This window comes from Emys orbicularis, chromosome 20 (assembly GCF_028017835.1).
Source record: "Emys orbicularis isolate rEmyOrb1 chromosome 20, rEmyOrb1.hap1, whole genome shotgun sequence".
Lineage (NCBI taxonomy): Eukaryota > Metazoa > Chordata > Testudines > Emydidae > Emys > Emys orbicularis.
The window spans coordinates 19,706,268-19,718,316 of NC_088702.1; positions in this window are offsets into that span (position 1 = coordinate 19,706,268).

The window sequence follows — 12,049 nt, forward strand, 5'->3', positions numbered from 1 at the left end:
GTGCAAGACTCAGGGAACTCAATATACTTCGGTTACCACGGAGAAGGTTAAGGGGTGACTTAATTACAGCCGATAAGTACCTACAAGGGGAACAAATATTGAACAATGAGCTCTTCAATCTAGCAGAGAAAGGTATAACATGATCCAACGGCTAGAAGTTGAAACTAGACAAATTCAGATCGGAAAGAAGGCATACATTTTTAACAGTGGAAGTAATTATCCATTGGAACAATTTTTCAAGGCTCATGGTGGATTCTCCATCCCAGGGGGCTCGTGTCACAGGCAGATGGGGTCCCCGTCCCTCTCTGAGCGTCAGGTCTGCTTCCCGTCCCTCAGAGCACACACAGGGTGGGGGGCAAGCCCAGACCCCGCAGGGTCACACGGGGCAGAGGGGTTAGTGGCTAGTACTGTTCTCTAGGCTGTCTCAGAGAGAAAAGAGGGGACCCACTTAACAGCCACTTTATCTGCCCAAGAGAGAAACCAACTGCACGCCAACAGCCCATGGGGGACAAAGTTATTGCTGGCAGGGACTGGGTCCGAAACCAGCTCTGCTCATTGCCAGAAGCTATGTGATCGGCGAGGTCAGTGCGGTCTCCCTGACCTACCCAGGTGTGAGGTCAGACAGATGGGGTGAAGGGCAGCCGAGGCTGGAGCTTGCTGGAGCCAGCGTGCTGCAGCCTTGTTCCCCTCAGCCCAAGAGAGGCCGGCACAGACCGGGCTGCAGGGACCAAGTCATTGGAATCCAGGATGAGTTTCTGGAGACTGGGTCTAGCCATTGCTCAGTGATGGGAGCCAGGGCCAGGTGCTCACAGTGCCTCTTGCTCTTGACCTAACACTCATCCTTAGCACGGCCGATTCCGGGTGCCAGCCCAGCCCCCTGCCAGCACTGCAGGGTCCAAACGTATCCCTGGCACTGCCAGTGCCTGACTCTCCCGGTGTCTAACCCCAGTTGTGATCAGGAGCAGGCCCGGCTGCCAGAGCTGTGTGGGGAACGGTAATTCCACTGCCGGGAGGAGTCACTAGCTCTAAACCCGGCTTGGTTCCCATTTGGGAAAGAACCTGAAATGCTGAAATTTGCCATGAGGGGGAAGGTGGTGGAGTCTGTGACTCTGGGGCTGCCCTAGAGCCCAGACCCTGCGTGCCCTGGGGTCTGTGACGAAGCAGTGGGTTTTCTTGTTGTTTTCAATGGTTTGCCTGCAGAGGGCGTGGGACTCAGTTTTCCTGTGTGTTACTGGTTTTAGAAGGTGATGGGAGAGGGAGTTTGTTGTTACACAGGGCCAGCGAAGAGCCTGGAGAATGGATACCCCAGCGACTAGTGACCTGGTGACTGGGAGGCCCAGCTCCGGAGTCAGAGCTGATTCTGGCCAGTAGGAGGATAATGGGCTGAGGAGAGAGGACCCTGGTGACCAGCCATTTCCAGCCAGAGGGGAACAGGGGACAAATGAGAGGAGAGGAGGCCCACGCAGCCGATCTACCTGGACAAAAGACAAAGGACAGAGGCAGGACTAGGGGACGGTGATATCAGATGCCCAGCTTGAAGGAGGGGTTTTCTGGGCTAGAAAGAGAGAGCAGGCAGAGCCCACCTGGATGCAGAAGACACTTAGATGTACTGTGCTGAGGGAGGCCAGGCCTGAGGCCCTGAGAATTTCCTGTACTGTGTTCAGACGCTCAATAAACCCTCCTGTTTTACACTGGCTGAGAGTCACTCCAGGCTAGAGATCAGGATGGCATTATTCCCTCTGGGAATGGAGGCCCCGTGTGTCCAGACCGAGGGGACTCCTGAAGGGGCCCACAGTGAGAGACAGGCGTGCTAAGGCTCAGAGGTGCGGTTCGAGGAGCCGGAGGGGTTTAATCCCCGAGAGAGAGGGGACCCCCGAGAAGGACTTTCGCACTGAAGGGGTTTCCCCACAGGGACTGTAAAGAGCAGAGAAAGCACGAGTCCTGTGAGTCCGTGACAGGCTGCCCTAGAGACCAGACCCTGTCTGCCCTGGGATCCGTGTCTCTGGGGCTGTCCACCTGGCACGCTGCCCTGGAGGCCAGAGCCTGTAGGCCCAGGGTGATGTAGAGCTGCAAGCCTAGGAACATCACAGCCAGTGCTGCCAGGGGGCTTCCGGGCACGTCGAGGGTTGAGGGGCAATGGCTGGCTGGGGAGAGACTTCCCCAGTTTATACCTCACCTGCACAGCAGCAGAGCGGGAAGGGGCATCTCGCACCCCGGGAGCTGCAGCAGCCCAGAAACATCACCTATGGGATCAGTGAGACTGTCTCCTTTCCAAGAGCAATGTCTGGCACTCCCCAGAAGGGGGCGCTTGGATAACTGCCTGGACACAGAAGGTGCAGAGTGTCCGGGTGCAGTTCCTAAGAGCTCTCAGGGGCGTAGGAGCGAAATCCCTTGACACGTTACACAGCTCGGTTCTGTCCCTCCCTCTTGCTCAGTTCCAGGGAACTCTGCAGGTGACTCAGCAGGTGACCCGGCCATGAAGGGAACCCAGATCCGGATGCAGCCTGTGGATGACGCACATTCAGCCCTCTTCACACCGAGGATTTCACGGCCTCCCACGGACACGTCCTGAGCAAATGGGACCCTACTCATCCCTTCTGCACCCTCAGCAGATGCCCAGGGGCAAGGGGCTCCGGTATGGTCCAGACCCTGGGGGCTACTCTGCCCCATGGAATCATGGTGTCTCCTGGGTCATTGTCCCAGATACACACTGAGACACTTGGTGCCACCTGCCCACCACTCCTGCTGCCTCCTCTGCAGCCCCCGAGCTAGACGTGCTCTGAGCAGGACTGTCCCTGCCCCTTGCCCCTGCTGGCTGCCCGCTGCATGGCAGGGAAGGGCAGTGGGGAGCTGTGGTGACCCGTTGCTTGCTGCCCGGGGGGGCTGTGGGAGCCCCAGGGAGAGCTGGATGGGAGCTGGGCCTGAGCCAGGGGATGGGTAACATGTGGCCCCGCGACCTTTCTGCAGCAATATCGTTGGGTGTCAGTCTAGGGAGGTCGGACCCTGCTGGGCTGGCTCACAGGGTCCCAACCTGAGGCCCCACCAGGGGATCGTAACCTCCCTGCCTCCCCCTCAGAGCTGCTGAGAGAACCTCGAAAGCGTGAGCGGAGCATGAACTGAGGCCTCCATCTGCGGCCAGCCTGCAGCAATAGCTCCACTAGGCCCGGGCCATGGATCTCAGCCCAGGCTGGGGGCTCTGCCAGTCTGCGCTCTGCGAGTTGGGAGTTGTTCCCCAGCCACAGAGTTCAGCCCTTTCCCCAGGCAGCACCGTTCCCTGCAGACAAGCGCCTGCCAGGACAGTTAGTCACCCAGCCTGCAGGCCCCAGCTGAGAGACAGTGGGCGAGATTATCATCCCCAGAGACTGCCGAGGGCTGGAGAGGAGCCGTGATGATGCGGGGAGGAGAGGGTCAGTTCTACCTGAGGCAAGAGCCAGCCAAGATGAGGGGCTGATATTCCCCCACATGAGCACCCGACGTCCCAGGGAAAGCGAGTGGGAGCTGCAGACAAGGCTCCCGGGAGTTTATGTAGCCCTGCAGGGAGCAGAGGGGACATGAGCGGGGCAGGCGCACATAGAAAGGTGTCGTAACAACGACCATCTCCCCTGCCCTTTGCTGCCTCAGGGAGGGATCCCTGTGTCCATCCCTGCAGCCCCCGGGAATGGGCCATGGTGCAGCTGAGCCCTTCTCCCAGTCCCTTGGTGGAATGGCTCCGGTGCGGCTCGACTCCCTTCGATCCCCTTACACCTGCTCTCACCCCCCTTGAACCTGGCCCACGGGCGCTAAGGGACTCCGCTGCCTGCTGTGGCGCTGGCCGATGGAGCAGGAGCAGGTGTCTGTACAACGCCTGGCACAACGGGGCCCTGATCTGTGACAAAATGCTGCTGTTTCAATGCCGACATTAGAAGAATCATTTCTTTTCTCCAGCACATTCCTGCTTGCCAGCTGGGAACTGATTCTCGGTTATGCTGTTCCTGTACTTGGCTGAGAGAGGGGAAGGGGGGGCTTAAAATTACTGTCTTGTTGCCATGTTCTGGGGCAGAGGAGGGGCCAGTCTGGCCGCTGGTGTAAGTTAGTACAGTGATTCTCAACCAGGGGTACGTGTACCCCTGGGGTTATTGCAAGGTCTTTAAGGGGGTACATCAGTTCATCTTGATATTTGCCTAATTTTAGAACAAGCTACATAAAAAGCACTAGCGATGTCAGTACAAACTACAATTTCATACAATGACTTGTTTAAACTGCTCTGTATACTGTACACTGAAATGCAAGTACAATATTTATATTCCAAATGATTTATTTTGTAATTATATGGTAAAAATGAGAAAGTCGGCAATTTTTCAGTACTAGTGTGCTGGGACACTTTTGTATTTTTATGTCTGAGTTTGCAGGCAAGTAGTTTTAAGTGAGGTGAAACTGCCTTACAGTGAGAGACTCAGGCTAGGTCTACACTGCAGCGGGGTTCCGACCTAAGATACGCAACTTCAGCTACGTGAATACCGTAGCTGAAGTTGCGTATTTTAGGTCGGCTTACCTAGCGGTGAGGACGCGGGAAAGTCGACCGCTGCCGCGCTGCCGCCGACTCCGCTGCCGCCTCCTGCCGAGGTGGATTTCCGGAGTCGACGGCAGAGCGATCAGGGATCGATTTTACCGCGTCTTCACTAGACGCGGTAAGTCGATCCCCGAAAAACCGATTGCTACCCGCCGGATCGGCGGGTAGTGAAGACAAAGCAAAGGGGATCAACATATTTAGCGTATCAAAAAGAAGATTGAGCAGTGACTTGATCACAATATATACATTACATTTATGAGGGGATGTGACGAAGTGGGGGGGTTTCCTGGCTTTTTCTTGTTTTTTTTTTCAATGGTTTGCATGCAGAGGGGGTGGGTTTACAGTTTGGTTCAATGGCTCTCAGCACCCCACTACACAAATTGTTCCAGCACGCCTGGTGGCTGGGCTGCGGGGCACAGTGTGTCCCCAGGTGGCTGCTTCTGCAGCCACGGACCCACCAGCTGTGTCCTGGCAGCGGCATAGGGATGGTGCGGATCGAGTGGGCCATGTGGGCAAACAAGCAGGCACTGACATCTGGGCTCAGTGAGTGGGGCAGTGAGAGTCTCTCTGGGTGGGGGGCAATCAGGGGTGTTAGGGGAGGGGAGCTGGGTGGAGAACCCTTACTTCTCTGCTGCTGCTGGCAGTTTGTTATATTGTTTTAGTAAACTATGGGGAGGCACATCCATTATTTCATAGCTCAGGGGGGCTCATTGTGACAAAGTTTGAGAACCCCGGGTTTAGTCAAACACAAGTTCTTGGGCTCAACGGAGCAGCATGAAATGCTATAGCTTGCCTTGTATAGAAGGTCAGACTAGATGATCTAATGGTCAATTCTCGACTTCAAATCTGTGACTCTAAAAATACCTTGATCCACCAAAGACTTCCTCTGTGATCTTGTAGAAGTCACTTAGGCCCACATCCTCAAAGATATCTAGGCGCCTAACTCCCATTGAAATCCATGGGAATTAGGTGCCTAAAGACCTTTAAAAATCTGGCCCAATTTGTGCCCCCCTTCCCCATACATGAAAGGAGAATGTTACTTCCCTGCATCCCTGGTGTGTTATGTGATCTAGTACAGATTGAGATATCTGGCTGTACAATAATGGATGTCACATAAGCACCTAAAAGAGATATGGGTGCGCGGGGTGGGAGGCACCACTTTAACTATATTTCCTGCTTTCTTCATTCTGGAAGAGAAAAAGGGCACTCCTAAGTAACCTTAACTCTCCTCTAATGCAGTTGTTAGTGAAATTCTCATGTTTGTTGAAAAATTAAGCTAATTGATAGAGTACTCTGCAATCGATTTAAGAGAATCCATGTAAGAGAACTGTACTGATGTAACTAAATTCATTTAGAAATCCATTTTGTTAAATTGGGGCAATTTCTGTGTGCTGACTGGGTCTAAGTCAGCTTTTGAGTGTCTCAGTATCCTGGGGCTGTGTCTGTGGCATGTCCCAACATTGGCTGTTCTCAAATCCCGAATCCTGTCTCAGTGCTGTGTGCCTGTGGCACGGACTGAACGTGCCTGTTCACAGCGACTCCCCGCACCTCAGCACTGTGCCTGTGGCATGGGCCAAACATGCCCATTCTCAGCTATTCATCCCACCTCAGTGCTGTGCCTGTGGCATGGGCCAAACATGCCCATTCTCAACTATTCACCCCACCTCAGTGCTGTCTGTGCCTCTCAATAACTCTCCCTCCCCGTAACCCCCCAATACATCCCCTCAGGAGCTGCCCCATAAGCCTCCTCACAGCCCCACCCCCAGTGTGTCCCCTCAGGAGCTGCCCCATAAACTTCCTCACAGCCCCAACCCCAGTGTGTCCCCTCAGGAGCTGCCCCATAAACTTCCTCACAGCCCCACCCCCAGTGTGTCCCCTCAGGACCTGCCCCATAAACTTCCTCACAGCCCCACCCCCAGTGTGTCCCCTCAGGACCTGCCCCATAACCCTCCTCACAGCCCCCCCCCAGTGTGTCCCCTCAGGACCTGCCCCATAACCCTCCTCACAGCCCCACCCCCAGTGTGTCCCCTCAGGACCTGCCCCATAAACTTCCTCACAGCCCCACCCCCAGTGTGTCCCCTCAGGACCTGCCCCATAACCCTCCTCACAGCCCCACCCCCAGTGTGTCCCCTCAGGACCTGCCCCATAAGCTTCCTCACAGCCCCCCAGTGTGTCCCCTCAGAAGCCCCCTGCCCCCACAATCACTTCCCCCCACTCTAAGAAAGAAGCCACCCCATAATTCTCCTTATGGCTCCCCAATAATCTATTTATGGCTCCCCAATAATCTCCTTCACAGCTCCCCACACATCCCCTCGGCAGCCCCTATGACTCCCTTTAGGAGACTCTCCTAACTCCGCTCAGCCACCCGCATAACTGCGTCGAGACCCCGCCAGTGTCCCGCCCCGTCCCTTATTCTCCCCGCTGCCCCTCGAGATCCCGTCATCGCCCCTCATGCCCCGCCCCGTGACTCCCCGCGCCGTGGATACACCGAGCACAGGCGGGCGAGGACCCAGGCGCGAGGAAGCGACCGTTGGGCTCACGCGCCCCGTTTCGGCTCCGCCCCCTCCGCTCAGCCCGGCGCGCGGCTGTAGGCAGCAGCAGCAGCGGATGCGGCGGGGGGCGGAGCTTTGGAAAAGGCGGGAAGAAACGGGCGCGTTCGCGATTCTGTGGGGTGGGGAGGAGACAGCGCGAGACGCTGAGAGGGAGCAACTGCGGGGGGAGGGACGATGGAACAGCCTCCTGCTCTTCCCCAGACAGAACAGCCCCCTCCCCCCTCTTCTTCAGGCAACCTATTGGGAGGCTTAGCAATGGAGGATGCATTAGAACAGCCTCCTTCTGCCCCCTCCAGACCTTTCAGTGGGGAGGGGTGAAGGAACAACCCCCTCCTTTCTCCTCAGGTAGCCCGGGGGGGAGTTCAGCAGGGGGAGGGGCAATGGAACAGCTCGCTTCTTCCAGCCTGGAGGGAGAAGTCGCAGGGGGAGGGGCAATGGAACAGCTGCCTCCCCACTGCTCCCCTCACGGCCTTGGGGTGGGGGGTTAAAGGACCAGCTTCCTCCCTTTATTTCTCTCTCCACACAGCGTGGACAGAATTGGTGGGTGTCACCCCCATTGCCCTGTTCTCATGGGGAGGGGTCACGATACCCTCTGAACCTGGGGGTTGAGCGGGTTTGAGCCCCCTTCCTGCAGCAAGGAGAGATGGGATTGGAAGGTGTTTGGTCACCACTCACCAGATAAACCCACCACTGACCTCCATGACTGGACTCAGCACCAGGTCTCCATCATCCAGCCTTCCTGTCTGGCCTCTGGTATCCTGGAGTCCACGGGTGGCCTAAGTTTTGTCTCTGGCTTCAACAGCTGGAGTCAAATCTTGGCCTCCTTTCCCTGCCTTCAGCATCTGGACTTGATACCTGGTGTCAATCTCTGATTTCTGTCTTAGCTTCAAACATCTGGCCTCGGCATCTGGTCTGAACATCTGGCTGAAACATCTGCTCTCAACGCTACCTGACTGCAACCTGCATTTAACCTCCGCATCTGCCGTCATCATCTGGCACAGGTAGATCAGGTTTTTTAGGTGCATTTCTTTCTTCTGCCTCATTTTAACGAGTTTCTTGGAATACTCTGGTATGATATTGATAATTGGCTGAGGTGGCAGCACTTTTGCAATCTCCTGCACCCTCTAATCTAACAAGAGTGAGGCATTTACATTTTCAGATTAGTGCACCCATTACCCCATTATTTACAGCACTGAATAATACTGTACCAACAAATATTTTCCACCCACACCTGGTAGTGAGTAAAGCCTACTGCATGTCTAGAAAGTTTGGTCTCAGGATATTTTAGGAAAACGTGGTTGTTTGCTGTTATCTTCCCTAAACTTTATATGCCTACATTTATTTTTCAGAATTTAGGGCATGGGTTCCCACACTTTTTACTGGGCCGACCCCATTTTAATGAATTATTTCCTTTCAGGACCCCAGATAGCATGGAGGACACCATTTTGGAGAGCAAAATGGCATCCTCAGCACAGTGTGACCTCACGTGTATGGTGCATACAACATCACGCCTCGTAGAGGATGCCAATTTGCTTTACAAAATGGCATCTTCCATGCTTCATGACCTCATACGTGTGGTATGTGCAGAGTCGTGCTGTGTGGAGGTTGCCACATTGTAGAGCAAAATGGCATTCTCAGTGCCTCATGACTTCGCGTGCATCGTACATGCGAGGTCACGCTGTGCAGAGCAAACTGGATTGCTGCAACTCCATCTGCTGATGGCTGAGGCCGCGACACACAGTTAGGGAACTGCTCTGGGGAAGGTTGAAGGTACTTTTCAGGGGAGGGACTAATGGGCTGCTTTGTTGATTGATTGATTGATTGATATGGGTGAGTTAATTCATTATTTTTATGTGATTGTCCTGCTGGGCAGCCATTATGTGATTGATAGTTAGGGCACCAGGAGCTTTTCCTTTGGGTGTTTGTTTTATGGTTATTTAAATGTATTTTCAGAACTGACTTGTGATTTTGGGAGCCCAACTCGAGACGCCTTTTGCAGAGCACCCAACCTGTGAAAATCAGCTCTCTTTGAAGGCTTGGGCTCCCCAGAATTGCTAGTTACTTTTGGAAAACGTTAGTCTGATTATTAAGTTATATAAAGGGCACTTTAAAATGCCCTGCTTGTGTGACGATACCTTGTAAGTGTAAATCACAATTACATGGAGTGTCACCGACAATCAGCCCTTTAGGCTACAATCTTCATTGCTGTCCAGAAAATCTAAATGCAATGGTTTGAATTGTAACTTGAATATTTTCTGACACGTGCTCCCAGCATGTATGTGCCTTAAAATGGTTAGGAATTTAGGGCCAAATTTGTCATATAACATCCAATGTTGCGTTATTGGAGCCAAAAATCGCGTTGGCAAACCTGATCTAAGCCCTGCAGATGATTATTGCATCCTAATGGGTGATGCAATTATTGCCATATCTGTATGCACGCAGAGCCACGAAGGAGGCTGCTGCTACCCAGTTTGTTCGAGCCATTCTTGCCCCATTGTGCCCTATGCTTACACAGAGCATGTCTGTGTTCCTGTCTGGTGGCTGGAGTTTGAGTCAGCTTCTGGTTTTGAGCTAAGAGACCCTAAGCCAATGGTTCCCAAACTGGGGTTCGTGAACCCCTGGGAGTTCGCAAAATGTTACAGGGGGTTCTCATGAAAAAATTCCCTAATGGTGGACAGAGCTGTCCCTAGGAACCCTGGGCAGCACCTGGCCAGCAGCCTAGAGCCCCTGGACTCCCAAGAGCTAAGCAGATCAAAGCAAGCATCTCTATCAAACTTCAAGACTCCTTTATAAGAAATGGAAAGGGAGGTGGATATTTTTTGCTGTTTTTAAAATTAAATAGGCAGCTAGTCTAATGTGCGTTGTTTGCCTGGACTGCTCAAGGCCTGAATGCTTGTGTAGGAGGAACTCTGAGTTGGCTTCTTAAATACCTTCCTGCCGTTTCACATCTGATACTCCTTGATGAAACATAGGAGCTTTGTCTTATAACAGGCTTATTCAAAGAGATACAAGCTACGCAAGTGAGATCTCAGAAGAGTGTTGCCGTTTTCATACTGTAATAAAAATACTGTAATGATAAATAATAATTAATAATAAATAGTGTGTAATAAGCATGTCATAAAAACAAATTTTATATTTCCCAGATCACTGCTTTTATAATTTCTACTCGAGTAAAGGAGAAAATCCCTGGAAATATTCATTTTTAGGAGGGGGTTCGCGAGACTTGACATTTTAGTGAAAGGGGTTCACAGGTTGTTAGTTTGGGAACGACTGCCCTAAGCTAAAGAATCCTAAAATAGAGGATTCATAAACTGCTATATGTGGACAAACCACTAGAGGGAGCAGAGAGCCACAATGTCTAATAATGGTGATAACAGTACAGGTCTGTCTCATCGTAAAGCGAAAACCGTGTATAGCCAAAATTCCATTGAGTTCAATGGTGGGCGAAATCGCCCGCACTACAGGTATAGTATTAAAATTGTTATTTTTCTCTTTTTGTTTTGTTTTGTTTTGTTTTTGCCGACCGCGTAAAGTTGAAATGGCGCATGTTAAATGCGCGTAAGATGCGACAGACCTGTACACCCATCACCATGAGCTAAAAGTTGCCCTGGCTGCGAAAGCTCATCCCAACTTTCCGAGTTCCATTGCGGCTCAAATCCTCATATGGACCATCTCTTCTGACAAATCTCACCTGGGAAGGAGCCATCGGGCGGGACTGAACCCTGGCTAGCTACATCTGAAATCATGCCAGAAACCATCTGTGTCAGCTTATGAACTGTCCATCTGTATCTTTATTAGATTGCAAACTCCATTTTGAATGTGTGTGTGGGGGTCTTCTCTGTGATCTTGTCTCCACGGGAGACTGAAATTCCAAGGTGTAATGATACAGCACTGATAGTAGAGGGTCATTAAATTGGGATCGTCCCCTATTGAAATAAAGACTGGTTCCCAACCTGGGGGATCAGTTTGTCAGGGGAGTGGTCCACTGGCAATGAAATTGCCTGAGGAAACAGATCCAAGAGTCACACCTGACGGGGATTGGAAGGTTAGAAAGGCAGGAGTTGATCTGTTTGGGGTCTTTGGCTGTTGTCACCAGTTCAAGCCGAGGGGAACTGATGCAGGAGGCTGATGAGGTGGGGGAACCCTGCCTACCTGAACACAGATGGTCCCCAAAGGATTCCCAAGGGAAGGGTGAGCCAGAATGAGGGGAATTGTGTTTAGAATGTTTGTGGGTTTCTATATGATCTGCTCTCTCTGTGTATTTCTTGTGCTTAAGTAAAGTGCAATAGTATTTTAGAATCCCATGCAAAGTCTGTCTCCATGTTACATGTTTCACCTTATCGTGGCCTCCCTGGGAGAGTTAAACTGGAAGGCTCCTATCTTCAGTGGGATTCTGGAAGAGGGGGAGTTTAAGCTACAGGGAGTCAGAGGAGTCCGCACTGATTCTACCAACGGGATAGTTGGACCCCCTGGTTGCAACTCTCAGGAGGGGGCGCTACATAGATCAGCACCCTGGGCATGTACATAAGGACCCCAAGACAGGGCCAGTCTCTGGGCTTATGTCTGTTCAGACTCTGGAGGCTTGAAAGACATGGAAACCAGTGGCTGGGTCCCCTCACAGCAGTCTGGTGGGGAAATGGATCAGAGCTTTGACAGCTTCCTAACAGGTTGTGTGGAAGTGGCTGCTTCTGCAGTCACAATCCAGTAGAGTCATGCGAATGCGGAGAGGGGTTCAGGAAGAGCTGCCACTTTTCTTTCCAGCAGCGGTCGACATGTTTTTTAGTGGAATGATGAAAAAGAGCAGCCCTGCTCCCATCTGCTTTGCAAAATATTATTCTGTTCCCTAGGTTGGGATTTGCAGACAGACCGAAGGAAGTTAGGTATCCAGCTCCCCTAACTCCTTTAGGATTCTTTGCAAAGCCCAACCCCAATGTCTTTTGGGGAAAAG